Raw genomic sequence first — 15,685 nt, forward strand, 5'->3', positions numbered from 1 at the left:
GTAAGAAAGGGAAAGAAACATTTATTTAAACATCAACCAGGAACTATTACACATATTTCACCTATGTAATTTTAATCTTTTGGATGAGTGCTTTAAAATTTAGTGTGCTTATGAATAACCTGGAGATCTTGTTAAAATGCAGATTTTGATTCAGTAGGTCTGGGATGGGACCTGAGATTCTGCATGTCTAACATTCTCTAGGTAATGCTGATGGTGCTAATCAGCCTATGACGCTTTGAGCAGTAAGGTTTTACACAACTCTATGAGGTAATATAATGTTGATGACCGCATTTATAATGAGAACAATCGTAGTTGAACATACACCATCTTACTGAAACAAAAATTCTGCGAGATTGGTAAAATAGATCTAGTGAGTAAACAAAAATAAGTTGAAGAATAATAAAATAAATATAGCTAGGGAAGAAAACTCACCATACTGAAAATAGGTTAAACCTGAAAAGTCTCTACACATGCTCCTTTCCTACTCAGCTAAAGTCTAGCTAGGATGGGTTTTCTTTGCATTAAGGCAGTATTATAACGGAAGACATTTATCTTTTCTTTAAATCCTCAGCACCTCCTGTCAACAGGATGCTTAAAATCACTTTTCTTCATGCTTTCAGTGGTTAGTCTATACAGTGCCATATGCTAGTGACCTTTGATAATTATTTGAAAGGTTCGTCAGTTGAGTCTCAAATGCCAAATCAGTAGTCATGTGTCTGCTCTAGAAGCCCTCAGGCTGAACTGCCAGAAGAACAAGCAATCTCCTTTTGATTATATTGGTTACAACACTATCCCATTCTTAAAGTTTGCCACAGGAAGGGCTGCTTAAGTTCAAAGTCAATGGGTCCAAAGTCACTCAGTATACCATCTTCAAACACAACAGATTTATAAGCACTAAGCTCTGGAAACCTATCTTTCCTGGAAATAGCAAGTCTGCCTATGCTAAGTGCAATCAAGTCAATTACTTTTAACATTTCTGAGGCCATTATCCTGAAAGTGCCAGACTAGGGGCTCCTGCTAACTTTTATGACAAAGTTCACTGAGCTAAAGACTGTGCTAGTCTGCTTTTTTATACAGATAAATTAAGTGAAGAGGGAGGGAAAAAATAAAAATGCTGTCATTAAAGGGTAGTCAGTGAGGAGTCAATTATCTTGAGGCAATGGAACCATGGGTGTGTTCCTACCTTTGGGGGATAGTCTGTAAGAAAGAGTGTGTTATTCAATGTTAAGGTAAGATTGACTTCCTGTGGGAGTGGTTATTATTTCCTATGGTGGGAGTGGGGGGGAGGATTACTTTGTGATATGCCCTGAAGAGTGACTTACATCTTTTGGCCTTTCAGTACGGTAAAAGGCTCTTAGAGAAAGGCCTAACAACATGGTGTTCAGTTTTCTTCCGCTTTGAGAACGTTGACGCTTCTTGCTAGTTTTAATAACTTCATTCTTACAGCACTGTGAAAAGGGAAACAAAGGGGGCCACAGAAATTTGCCTGAAACATAGATAAACTACAAAAAGTCTGTATGTTAATGGAGGATTTTCCAAAGTTAATGGTAAAACCGTTGTATAGACTGGGTTCTACATCATCACCCATCTTGTCTTTTTTTTGTTCACCCGTTTCAGATTTTTATTTACACTCTAGTTAGTTAACATATAGTATAATATTGGTTTCGGGAGTAGAATTTAGTGACTCTTCACCTACATATAACACCCAGTGTGCATCACAACAAGTGCCCTCCTTAATACCCGTCACCCGTCTAGCCCATCCCCCGTCGACTTACCCTCCAGCAACCCTTAGTTTGTTCTCTATATAATTTGCTTCCTTCTCCCTCTCTCTTTTTTTTCCCCATCCTATATGTTCATCTGTTTTGTTTCACATATGAGTGAAATCATATGGTATTTTTCTTTCTCTAACTTATTTTGCTTAGCATAATACTCTCTAGCTCCATCCATGTCATTGCAAATGGTACGATTCCATTCTTTTTGATGGCTGAATAATATTTCATTATATATATATAATATTATATTATTACATTATATATGTGTGTGTGTATATATATATATATATGTATGTGTGCCCCCCCCAGGGGGACATATATATATGTCCCCCTGGGGCATATATATATATGGACATATATATATATAACTGGATGTGGCAGCTATATGTATATATATATATAGCTGCCACATCCAGTTTCACTGCACCCCAGTGACACCTGGCATGTCCTCCGTCTCAGCTTGGGACAGCTGGCCATGAGCAAAGCAACTTGCTGTCACATCATAGACATTTAATAAATGTTTGCAGAAGAAAGATAGATAGATAGATAGATAGATAGATAGATAGATAGATAGATGATAGATAGATAACCACATCTTCTTTATCCATTCATCAGTCGATGAACATTTGGATTCTTTCCATAGTTTGGCCTATCTTGTCCTTGCATTCAAGAATATTAACCTTGAATATAGGTGAACTCAATGCCCTCTGACACAAAGATGTGGTCTGATCTTTGTGACTGTGGCCCCAATCCTATTCATCCTTACTATTGTTGATCATTATTTTCTATGATTTAAGTTAGTGGTCAGGTTTTATATAGGAAGTGATTGCTACATTTACTCATATATTGCACACTTGTTTTTATAACCATTTGTCAAACTGAAGAAACTACTCACATTATTTGGGAAGTGAAAATAATTTCTCTAAAAGAAGAAATCTGCCTCATAAAGTAAATGAGCCACCCATAATTCTAAATTTCAAGGAAGTCTTTTTTGGGGGGGTGTAAAAATTATTGGCTTCTAATTTAATTTTGAGCTTTTGCAACTTATCATTTTGCTCCCCCAACCATAATCTGTATCCTTTATTTCCATCACGGAAATTAATGGAACCATCACTAATTAACTCAAGCCAGAGACTTGGGAACTATCCTTGACTCCTTAATTCTCATCCCTCACATTCAACTGGTCATGGTTCTGTGAATTCTGCATGTTAATGATCCCTTGAATCTTGCTTTCATTGCAGCTATTGCCTCAGCTGGCTATGAAGAAACATAGACCGCTTCCTCATATCCCTCATCACAAGGGCTGTAAATGAAGTTAGAAAATCTAAGGAAGCATAGTGTCTTTTATGTCAGAAAACTCAGTCATCCTGGAAATTATGCTTGGCCTTCATGATGGAGAGCATCCAGTTCTTCCTAATCCATTACATAAAATGACATTAGCTCTTCATATAGACCATGCCAGCTGCTAAAAGCCATTGTAGGTTTGTCGCCTGTATTTCCCCAGAGCGAATTTCCTCCTGTTCATAACTTTGTGTCCTACGACTCAGTCTAATTTACATAGTCCAACTCCCAGGAAGCAGTGGTACTTTATTCCCGGGTTCTATACATAGCCCAGTGTATTCAAATCTGTAATTAAAAACCGCAGCCTTATTTATCTTTTACTATGCATATTATAGCTCAAGCCTGCTGAGCACAAAATAAATAACTTTAGAATTAAGAATTTTTAGGTCTATATTCAACAAAGAGGGGCTGTTTTCCAGTATATAGTATCATTATATCGTCCTAGGGTAATATCTATAAACTAATTTATTTGTAACTGAGAAGCCAGATTGTTTGGTTTGTTGGTTGTTTTCCTTAAGAAGCATGCTCACAAAGAGAGTTCTCCTGAATGTAGATCATTGCTTCTTCAATATCTAATTATTACAATAAGTAGTGCATCGCTGTGGTACTTTGCATACATCAGTGAATATGCTTCAGCAATTAAGGACTCTAGGTCCTGGAGAGTGAAATAAACATCCAGAACTTTTATGACTTATTGTGACCAAGAAATAGTCTTCTCCACTGTAGTAGAAAATTTTAAATAATAATGTTTATAATTATTTGATGTGGAAACATGGTTATTTTTCCTTTCCATTTCCAGACTGAAAATGACATTCTCCTCAAACGCTGACTCTTAATAACTTAAAAAAAAAAAAATCAGGAAAATTTTTTTGGTATAATAATACCTAAGTTAGTATGGTTCATTTATGTTTTCAAATCATCCCCAATATACTTGACTATCCAGTTCTAAGTAATTGTATAGGCTAGATGTTATATCCCGAATTTGACAGATTAAGGAAAAAGATACAAAGATTGAATTGCCCAAACTGTAGACAAAGCTTCTAATCTGAGAAAGGCAACACTACTTCATTCTCAGGGGATTTTCTTTCACTGTCTCTCTCTGCATGCGTATGCAGGTGTACACACACACACACACACACACACACACACTCACACGGATAAATACAAAATACAATACAAGCTGAAAATTTTAGTATGTTTTACTTTTCTAGCTATATATTGGTACTTGAATAGATCATAAAACTCTCTTTTACTTATTCTAAATGTGTGGTAAAATTGCTATAGTATTTCTAAATGGGCTCCTCAGCTTGGATTTATTCTTATTTTTCTCCTCTGACCTATAGCTGACAAAGTCACATAATTAAATCTGAAGAAGTAGCAAACTAGCAAATCTTTGAGTATGGTAATTTGGTGGGGAAACTGCCATGTTTATAGTCACCTTTCTCTAATTCTGGTCCCCCTACGGTTGAGCACTGGCTATATAAAATAGGGAAAGCTTTGTGATCCAGTCCATTGATAGATATCCTCAGCTTGGAATAGCCTTTGAAAGAGCTTAACATGAAGAGTTAGCAGATACTTTTCTGTTGAATGCCAACCTTATCAGTGCCTCTAGTTGTTTTTTTTTTTTTTTCACCTGTGATTCCAATGTTTACTTATAAATAAAACATTATGGACATATTTTCATCATCCTAGGTCTTGATATAAGAGTTCCTTGTAGGGATGGACTTGTTCACTTGGGAAAAGCTTTAATAAGTGTGTAGGCCTGCCGGGTAGAAGGAATATTACACTGGAGCCCTGGTTATATGGTAAGGGGATTCTACTTAACATTCTCCACACACCCTGGAGAAATAACATTAAACATTAAAATTCCTGCTTTGTGGTAAAATGAGAAGTGTGGATCAAAAATTTATCAAATGAACTCAGTGTTCACTCTAATGAACATCCCATTACATAGTGAGATAAGTACTCAAAGAAAAGGAACATTATTTTATGAGAGTATATCATCAAGGAAACTGACCTAGATTTGATAAAGCTTCTCTGAGGAAGTGATGTTTGATGTGAGCTCTATTAGATGAATTAGAATTACCTAGAAAAATGTAAGCAAGGATGAAGAGTAGAAAGTTAAGGGGACTAATGGTAACTGATGCTAGAGAGATAAGTGTCAAATATTTCAGGGCTTTATCATTTTTGAAATTATACCAAGATAAAAGGGAGCTAGGAGCTTCATGAGATTTGTGACTTGGAAATATCATTTTGCAGAGAGCACTAGGAGTAGGGTTAAAGCTACTTCAAATGTCCCATTGGGAAATAACGGTAACATGAAGTAGGGTTGTGGCAGTGGACATAGTATCCTAAAAAATTGAAATACTAGCTAACGGACATTAAGGAAATTTTTCTTCTAGGGACCTCTAGAGAGAAAGAATGAGAACAAACAATCAGAAAGGGAGACAGACCAAGTTATCCTTGACTATTTCAACTCAATTTATACCCTATACCCTGTATAGATACCTTCTTTACACATTTTGGAAATATGTAATGCTTAGGGAAAATATTGCTTGTATGATGTGGATTTTATATACTCATTAGCCTTTATTAAATATTTGTGCATGGATTTTCTCCCTTAAAACCATTAAAATAAAATATTTTCTGAGTTTGTCCTTTCTAATGTTTTCTATCTTAGATAAATAAAAGGTACATAGCAAATATTTTTTGACTATTAAAAAAGTTAAATCCCCTAATGTTACAAGATTTCCAGTTAGGGTTTTAGATAAAACCAAGTTGAATCTTGAGAAATTTCAGGTATATGGAGGGAATATCTAATTCCAAGCATTCAGAATTGCCAATATATACTTTTTTTTTTCTTTTTGACTTTAACAAACCTCTTATTATAAAACACATTTTGGTGATTAATGACCAGCTTGCACTTTGCCTTTATGTTTATATGGAATTGGATGTTGCATTAGAAGAAAGTTTGTAATGTTATATTATTATTTTATAAAATTCATTTCAAAAAGGGGGTTATTAATTTGGCAAAGATATCAAATTCCTTTTTAATTCCTCCACTTGGACCCAAATGATTTAGAAGATAGATATTTCTTCTACTCCAAATTCTAAACTTATTAAATCCTTGAGTAACAGATTATAAGGATCCAAAAATCTCTGTTGCCTTTGCTTTTTCATCATTGGAAATTAAAGTAGTTTCCAGTACTTGAAGTTGTAATATATAGTATTGGTTTCAGAATTTTTTAGGGCAAATTTTCTCTTATTTCAGTTTTATGTTGCAAAAATATAATTCTTCTGTAGATTCAGTTTTCCTTAAATACATATTTATTTATAAACCAGGAAACATTTTTATAATTAGGATATCAAATGATTGTTGAGTCTATCAAAATCACAAATTCTGTATGTATGTCTGTTTGTATATATAGTGTTTAAATTCCTGAAGTACTCTTTGTATTTTTTCCCCCAAACTATCTGCGTGGAAACAAACATTCATAAAATGTCTAACTCGGTACTAGGTGAGTATCAGTTGTTTTATTTAGCTAATTAAAGTCTACTAATGACCTTTGTAATAAGCATTTTATAATCATTACAGATAAGGAAATTGAAGCTCAGAGAGTAAGCAATTTGTCTAAAATCACATAAAACTAATAAGTAATGGACCTGGTCTAAACTGTGAGATCTAATCCTAAACTCCTTTTCCTTTGTCTATAAAAACTACTTATAGGTGGTTTTGTTATAGTATACTCAACAAGTCAGTTGATATTCTTTTCCTTGCTCATTTACTTATTTGATTTGGTGGGTTATCCTGTCTTAATAAGAGGAAAGGGAAATAAGTTGTTTGATTTTCATGTGGAAATAATTGCCTTTTACAGACCTTCTGGGAAGCATTATTCTTCTTGTTTATTACATTTTCCATGACCTAAATAGTCCTAGATTGCATTTTTCTCCTTTTTCGCTAGCAGTATGGATTAAGACTTAGGAAAGCTCATACTATAGTACATAAAGAAAACGTATATCTTTCTTTCAAAAACAGCCATATACCCCAGAAATCACCTTGTCTGCCCCCCGCTCACCCTTTTACTTAGGGAGATGATACAACCTGAATCTAAGCATAACTAAGGAAAGCAAAAGCCATCTCTTTGGAATTAGAACTATCAGAAAAGAAGAAACTTTGCCAGTAGACAATGAAAAATGAAAAGCTAATCATGATTTTAAAAACTAAAGGATGAAGAGTTAAGAGGATAGACACGAGAAATCCAAAGGTCATGGATGGGTGGGTGATGAGATGGCTTCCTCTGCCTTGTCTAAATGGATAGAAAACTCTAGAACACCCACCCTCCCTGAATAGTTAGCGTCATCCTTAAATGTATGGAGAGAACCAAAAGGAGATGGACAAACTGCAACAATTCTATTCTAGTTAGATTCAGAACTCCGAGAATCTATCACTTATAGTGTTATTTAAGATAAGTTGATTTCCTGTATGCGTCACTGAATACATGCTAAGTCTTTAGTGTATGCTAAAAAAAAAAAAAAAAAGTAGCTTATTTCAGTTTTTTATATGTGTATCCAAAGGCAAGCTAAAGACTCATGAGAAGTTTTAGTGTGAGTAATCCTATCATGTAGGGATCATCCCTTCATGGAGTAAGGAGATTACAACAATTGGGAGGCCAAAGTTGAATGCAGTCTAATAAATTGTCTACAAACCTGTAATAGTCCAGGACAAGTTATGTGTCCTCACCACACCCTTTCCTCAGCCGCCAAATGCCATTAGCATTCAACATAAAGATGTGACTATGGAGATTCATAATGACAGATATTGCATGGCTTACTTAAAATGCGAGGAGAATTTCCCATAAATGAAATATAATATAAGACAAAAAAGAAAAAAATTATCAAAACTGGGGAAATTGGGGGAAACCAGCACAGAAAGTAGAACACCATTTAAGCAACTGAGGAAAGAATGCACAGAATTGGAACATTGTAGTTCGTGCCATTACCATGGTTGTTACAATTCTAAAATTATTATGATGTTACCAATTTAAGTGAATGTCATAGAAATTCTCCTCGCATACTAGCTTAGGTGTATTTGAGGTATCATATATCTAGTTATTTTAATTTTCTCTACATGCCATGACACTGAGGTAATCAGACCTATAGGTACTTACACATAACTCATCTTTTTAATCCACAAAGTGCTTTTGTTATATTAACTAAAATTTTTAAGATTATTTGTATCAATGCCAATAATGAAATATCTCTGAGGAAAAATTAAATTACTTAGATTTATTTTCACTTTTTAAGTAATTGTTTTCAGAAATCTTTCAAGAGAAGTATATGCACCAAATGATAGCATTAAACCTGTATGTTCAAATCTGATGGAACCTTAGAGAAATCAGCCAGCTCAAACGCTGTCCCCCACAGCTACCCCAGTGCACGCATACCTATAACTTCTGGGAAAATGAGTCCTAGGAGAGTTAGTAAGACTCTTCTGTGGACAAAAAAATCAGTTTGAAGCAAAGCAAAACTCTAACTTAAGACTCTTGGCTTCAAATCTAGAGTTCCTTCTATAACTTTGCATAAATTATTCCATCTCATTGTGCTTCTTGTCTTGCCAGTAAAAAGGGAATACTGGTAGAGCCTTCCTCACTGGATTAAAGATGTTAATGCAAATTGAGTAGTTAGATTTGTGCCTGGAACATTTCAGGCTGTCAATATTAGCCCTATGGTTAGCACCCTATTTTGCCATTTGCAACCAAATTTTAGAAATAAAATAGAAATTCTTTAAAAAAAATTGTTACATGAAAAGGGAGGGTGGAAGGAAAGGAGTCACTTGTCTGTACAAAGGATTAAATGTTGTAGAATATTTAAAAAGCCTTCTTTATCTGGTACTGCAATTTTCCCTAAGGAAGCAAAGTCGATGCCTTGTTATCAAGACAGGGTTCAGATGAAATACTGCAGTAGAGTCTGTGTTAGTTTTATCATTTTAGACTATAGGTAGCTTTTTATGAAAAATGCACAGTTCAGCTGCAACCAGGCTATGTGGGGCCTGAAACTCATAATTTTGAGGGCCTTCTTTAAGGAAAAAAAAAAGTATTTTTTAGAATGCAAAAATAAATGACAGCTAGTTATTAATTTTAAAATGTTGATAAATATCAAAATAGCCCCAAATCCAAAAAAGTGATATAATATTTGTATTATTTTTAAAAAGATTTTATTTATTTATTTGACAGAGAGAGAGAGAGAGAACACAAGCAGGCAGAGCAGCAGGCAGAGGGAGAAGGAGAAGCAGGCTCCCCGCCGAGCAGAGAGCCAGATGTGGTGCTTGATCCCAGGACCCCGGGATCATAACCTGAGCTGAAGGCAGACACTTAACTGACTTAGCCACATAGGTGCCCCAATATTTGTATCATTATATAACACACACATATCTATGAAACTTTTTTCTTTCTTTTCTTCCCTTCCCTTTCCTTTTTTGCCTTTTCCCTCTTTCTCCTTCATTCCTTTCTTCTTTCTTTCTGCTACACGCTGTTGATCACCTCTTAAATAACAGCAATACAAACTTCTGGGCCCTGAAGGGAAACAAAAAAAACCTTGAGAAAGTCTGAAAGTCCCAAATATTATGAATTTAGTTTAGATGGATGAGAATTTCCCAAGGCAAATGAGAGCAGGATGTAATAAAAATACCCTATCTGATTTAATATTAAAAATGGGAAGGGTTTAGCCTAAGCCATGCTGAGGCCTTGGCCACATATACAACTAGAAAGTGTATGACCCTGAAGAAAGTAGAATGGGACCTCATGAAACTAAGCTGGTTTTCCCAGAAGTGCCAGATAACGGGGTGTACAAAGTCTAATGCAAGCTAGTTTGAACAGGCATCTAAGAGGATGGAGAAATGAAGATCATTCAGAAAGAGAATCTGCATCAATTATGACCTTTATCAGTGAGCATGGGCCATGAATGTAGTTGGGATAGCAGACAGCAGATACAGAGGAAAGGGCTGATGAGAGGTCTCAGCAGGTCTTGGGGGTTTCATGTTCTACTCTTGTATCCTACTCAACTCATTGGCTTTTTTACTTGCCTGACAAAACCCAACTCAAAACTCCTTTTTTTTTAGGTACCCAAATTGGAAAGGAAGAAGTAAAATGATCATTGTTCACAGGTGACAAGAACTTATATTTAGAAAATCTTAAAGGTTTCTTTCTCTCTCTCTCTCTCTCTCTCTCTCTCTCTCACACACACACACACACACACACACACACACACACACATGCCATTAAAAGCTAATAAACAAAGTTGACAAAATTTCAGGGTACCAACTCAACACACAAAAACCAGTGTGTTTCTATATACTGACAATAAACAATCTGCAGTGGAAATTAAGAGAGCAGTTCCACTTACAACTGCAACACACACACACACACAAATGCTTAGGAATAATTTAACCAAGTAAGGGGATTATTTATACATTGACAGCTATAAAAAATTGCTGGGAGAAATTAAAGAAGACTTAAATAAATGGAAAGACATTTTGTTTATGGATTGAAGTCTTACTAAATTAAGATAACAGTATTAGCTAAAGCAATCTGCAGATTCAATGCAATCCTTCTCAAAATCCCAACAATGATTTTGCAGATATGGGACAAACACATCTTAAATTCATATGGAATTTCAAGTTACCACAAAAAGCTAAAACAAGTGTGAAACTATAGTTTCAGTACTATAAACTATAGTAATCAAATCAGTATGGTACTGGCATAAAACCAGACTTATAGAACTCTAGGCCAATGGAATAGAATAGATGGCCCAGACGTAAACCTTTGCATATCAGGTCTGCCTTGTTTTATTATGCTTCACTTTATTACAGTTCACAGATATTGTGTTATTATTTTTATTTCTTTTTTACAGATCGAGGGTTTATGGTAACCCTGAATCAAGCAAATCTATTGCCACCAATTTTCTAGTAGCTTTGCTCATTTGGTGACTGTGTCATATTTTGGTCATTCTCACAGTATTTCAAACTTTTTTTTTTATCATTGTTGTATTTGTTATAGTGACCTGTGATCAGGGATATTTGACATTACTAGTGTAATTGTTTTGGAGCACCATAAACCATGCCCATATAAGATGACAAACTTAATTGATAAATGCGTATGTTCTGACTGCTACACAGACTGGCCATTCCTCTGACTTTCTCCCTCTTCTCAGACATTCCTATTCCCTGATATGCAACAGTATTTAAATTAGGCCAATTGATTGCTAATGGTACAATGGCCCCTAAGTGTTCAGTGAAAAGAAGAGTTGCACATCTTTCACTTTATATAAAAATGGTTAAGCTTATGGAGAAAGGCATGTCAGAAGTCAAGAAGGGCCTCTTGTGCAAAGTAGTTAGCCAAGTTGTGAATGCAAAGGAAAAGTTCTTGAAGGAAATTAAAAGTGCCATTCCAGTGAGCACACAAATGATAGAAAGTGAAACAGCCTTATTGCTGATTTGGAGAAAGTTTGAGTGGTCTGGATAGATCAAACCAATTATAACATTTCCTTAAGCCAAAGCTTGATCCAGAGCAAGGCCCTGACTCTCATCAATTCTATGAAGGCTAAGAGAGGAGAGGAAGCTACAGAAAAAGTTTTGAAGCTAGCAGAGGTGGTTCATGAGATTAAGGAAAGAAGCTGTCTCTATATCATGAAAGCGCGAGGTGAGGCAGCAGGTGCTAATGCAGAAGCTGCAGCAAATTTTCCTGAAGATTGAGCTGAGATAATTCACGAAGGTAGCTGTATTCAACATCAAAGTTTCAATGGAGGCAAAACAACCCAGTATTGGAATTAGATGTCATCTAGTACTTTCATAGTTAGAGAGGAGAAGTCAATGACTGACTTCAAAGTTTCAAAGACAGGCTGACTCTTTTGTTAGAGGCTAATGCAGCTGGTGACTAAGTTGAAGCTCATGCTCATTTACTATCCCCCAAATCCTAAGAATTATGCTTAATCTAGTCTGCCCATGTTCTGTAAATGGAACAACAAAGCCTGGATGACAGCATATCTGCTTACATGATTTACCCAATATTTTAAACCCATTGTTGAGAACTACTACAAAAGATTCCTTTCAAAATATTACTGCTCATTGGCAATGCACCTGGTCATCCAGAGCTATGATGAAGATATACAATGAGATTAATATTGTTTTCATCTCTGCTAACAACCATTCTGTAGCCCATTGATCAAGGAATAATTTCAACATTCAAGTCTCACTAGAAATATGTTTCATAGGACTATAGCTGCCATAAATAGTGATTTCTCTGATGAATCTGGGCAAAGTATTTGAAAACTTTCTGGGAAGGATTCACCACTTGAGATACCATTAAGAATGTTTGTGATTCATGGGAAGAGGTCAAATATCAACATTAACAGAGTTTGGAAGAAGTTGATTCCAGCCCTCATGGATGACTTTTAGGGGTTCAAGACTTCAGTGAAGGGAGTTACTACAGATGGGATAGAAATAGCAAGAGAACTAGAGTTAGAAGTGGAGAATAAAGATGGGACTGAATTGCTGCAATCTTATGATAAAACTTTAACAGATGAGTTGCTTATTTTTTTCTTTCATTAACTTTTTTTTAAAGTTAATTCCAGTAGTTAATATACAGTTATATTAGTTACAGGTGTACAGTATAGTGATTCAACAATTCTATACATTACTCAGTGCTCAGTGTGATAAACGTACAATTCCCCTTCACCTATTTACCCATTCTCCCACCCACCTCCCCTCTGATAATCATCAGCTTTTTCTCTATAATTAAGAGTCTATTTTTTGGTTTGTCTCTTTTTTCTTTGTTCATTTGTTTTATTTCTTTGATTCCACATATGAGTGAAATCATATGGTTTTATTTGTTTTTCTCTGTCTAACTTACTTCACTTAGCATTGTACCCTCTAGATCCATCCATGTTGTTGCAAATGTCAAGATTTCATTCTCTTTTATGGCTCATCAATATTCCATTACATTCCATTCCATGTGTGTGTGTATGTATATATATACATATATATACATATGTATATATATATACACACACACACACATTCCATATATATATATTACATGTGTGTGTGTGTACATATATATATACACACACACACACACATTCCATATATATATATTACATCTTCTTTATCCATTCATCTATTGATAAACACTCGGGTTGCTTCCATAATTTGGCTATTGTAAGTAATGCTACAATAAACATAGGGAAGTCATACAACTTTTTGAATTAGTGTTTTCATATTCTTTGGGTAAATACTCAGTACTGGATTACTAGATCATACAGTGATTCTATTTTTAATTTTTTGAGGAACTTCCATACTGTTTTCCACAGTGGTTGCACCAGTTCCCATACCCACCAACTGTACACAAGAGTTCCTTTTCAAATGAGTTGCTTCTTACAGGTGACCAAAGAAAGTGGTTCTTGAGATGGAATCTACTCCTGGTGAAGATTGTGTGAAGATTGTTGAAATGAAAACAGAAGATTTAGAATATTACATAAACTTAGTTGATAAAGCAATGACAGGGTTTGAGGGGATTGACCCCAATTTTGGAAAAATATCCTACAGTGGGGAGGTGCTATCAAACAGCACCACATTCTATAGAGAAATTGTTCATGAAACAAAGAGTCTATTTATGGAGGAAACTTCACTGTTGTCTTACTTTAAGAAATTGACACAATCTCCTCAACCCTCAGCAACCACTGCCCTGATCTGTCATCAGCCATCAATATCAAGCAAGACCTTCCAACAGCAAAAACATTATGACTCACTGAAAGGTCACATAATGGTTAGCATTTTTAGCAATAGTTTCTATTTTATTTTATTTTGTTTTATTTTATTTTATTTTATTTTATTTTATTTTATTTTATTTTATTTTAGTTGGGGGAGAGAGAGCACGAGTGGGGGGAGGGGCAGAGGGAGAAGCCGACTCCCCACTGAACAGGGAGCCTGATGTAGAACTGGATGTCAGGACCCTGGGATCATGACCTGAACTGAAGGCAGATGTTTAACCAACTGAGCCACCCAGGTGCCTGTTTAGCAATATTTTATAATTAAGGTACATACATGGGTTTTTGTTTTTGTTTTTTAGTGATAATACTATTGCACACTTACATTGTAGTGTAAATAGTCTTACAGTTTGCACTGGAAAACAAACAAACAAAAAAATCGTTTGACTTGTTTTGTTGTGGTTGTCTGGAACAGAACCTGTAATATCTCCAGCATATGCTTATATGGTTAAATGACTTGGGACAAGGATGCTAAGACCTTTCCATGGATAAAGAGCAGTCTTGAACAAATACTACTGGGAAAACTGGATATCCACATGTAAAAGAATGAAGTTGGGGGATACCTGGGTGGCTCAGTCGGTTAAGCGTCTGCCTTCAACTCAGGTCATGATCCCAGGGTCCTGGGATTGAGTCCCGCATCGGGCTCCTTGTAGGGAGTCTGCTTGTTTGCACACACATGGTGTGCACACTCTCTCTCTCTCTCTCTCTCTCACAAATAAATAAAATCTTAAAAAAAAAAAAAGAATGAAGTTGGACCCTTACCTTGCACCATATTCAAATAATTCAAAATGGATCTAAGGCCTTGATATAACAGCTAAAACCGCAGAATTCAAGAAAACCTAGGGCAAAACCTTCATGATATTTAATTTGGTAATGATTCCTTGCATATGACACCAAAAACACAGGAAAGTAAAGAAAAAATAGATCGATTAGACTTAATAAAATGGAAAACTTTTGTGCAGCAGATGGCACTACCAAGGGAATAAAAAGACAAACTGCAGAATGGGAGAAAATATTTGCAAATCATATATCTAATAAGACATCAATATCTAAAAAATATTTTAAAGTCTCTAAAACTCAACAACAAAAGAAACAATTCAGTTTAAAAATGAGCAAAACTTTCAAATAGATATTTCTCCAAAGAAGATATACAAATAAGCCCATGATAAGATGCTTAACATCATTAATTATTAGGGAAATAAAATCAAAACCATGATGAGATACCACTTCACACCCATTATGATGGATATTATTTTTAAAAAGGTAGAAAATAAGTGTGGGCAAAGATGAGGAGAAGATGGAACTTTTGTGCATTGTGGAAATGTAAAAAGTTGCAACCATTGTGGAAAATAGTATAGTATTTCCTCAAAAAGTTGAATATAAAATTATCATATGATTTAGCAATTTTATTTCTGGGTATATACCTAAAATGTTTGAAAGCCAAGACTCAATCACATGTTTGTAAACCAACTGTTCATAGCAGCATTATTCACGATAACCAAAGGTGGAAAAAACCAATTTTCACCAACAGAAGAATGGATAAGCAAAATTTGATACGTACATATAGTGGAATACTATTCAGCCTTAAAAAGAAATGAGGTTTTTACACATTCTACAACTTGGATGAATCTTGAAGATATTATTATATGTGGAAAAGCTAGATGCAAAAGGTCAAATATCATGATTCCACTTCTGTGAGGTATCTAGAATAGTCAAATATGCAGAGAGAAAGTAGAATAATGTGTTTTAAG

General features: G+C 35.1%; 1 protein-coding gene across 5 annotated transcripts in view; it reads left to right on the plus strand.

Annotated features, from left to right (window-relative positions):
• The window catches only part of CTNNA3 (catenin alpha 3), a 1,641,479-nt gene that overhangs the window by 1,102,617 nt on the left and 523,177 nt on the right, over positions 1-15,685 (plus strand). The gene's annotated exons all lie outside the window — the stretch shown is intronic.

The sequence above is a fragment of the Ursus americanus genome, chromosome 6 (genome assembly GCF_024610735.1).
Source record: "Ursus americanus isolate L20-20 chromosome 6, mUrsAme1.1.p, whole genome shotgun sequence".
NCBI classification, from domain to species: Eukaryota; Metazoa; Chordata; class Mammalia; order Carnivora; family Ursidae; genus Ursus; species Ursus americanus.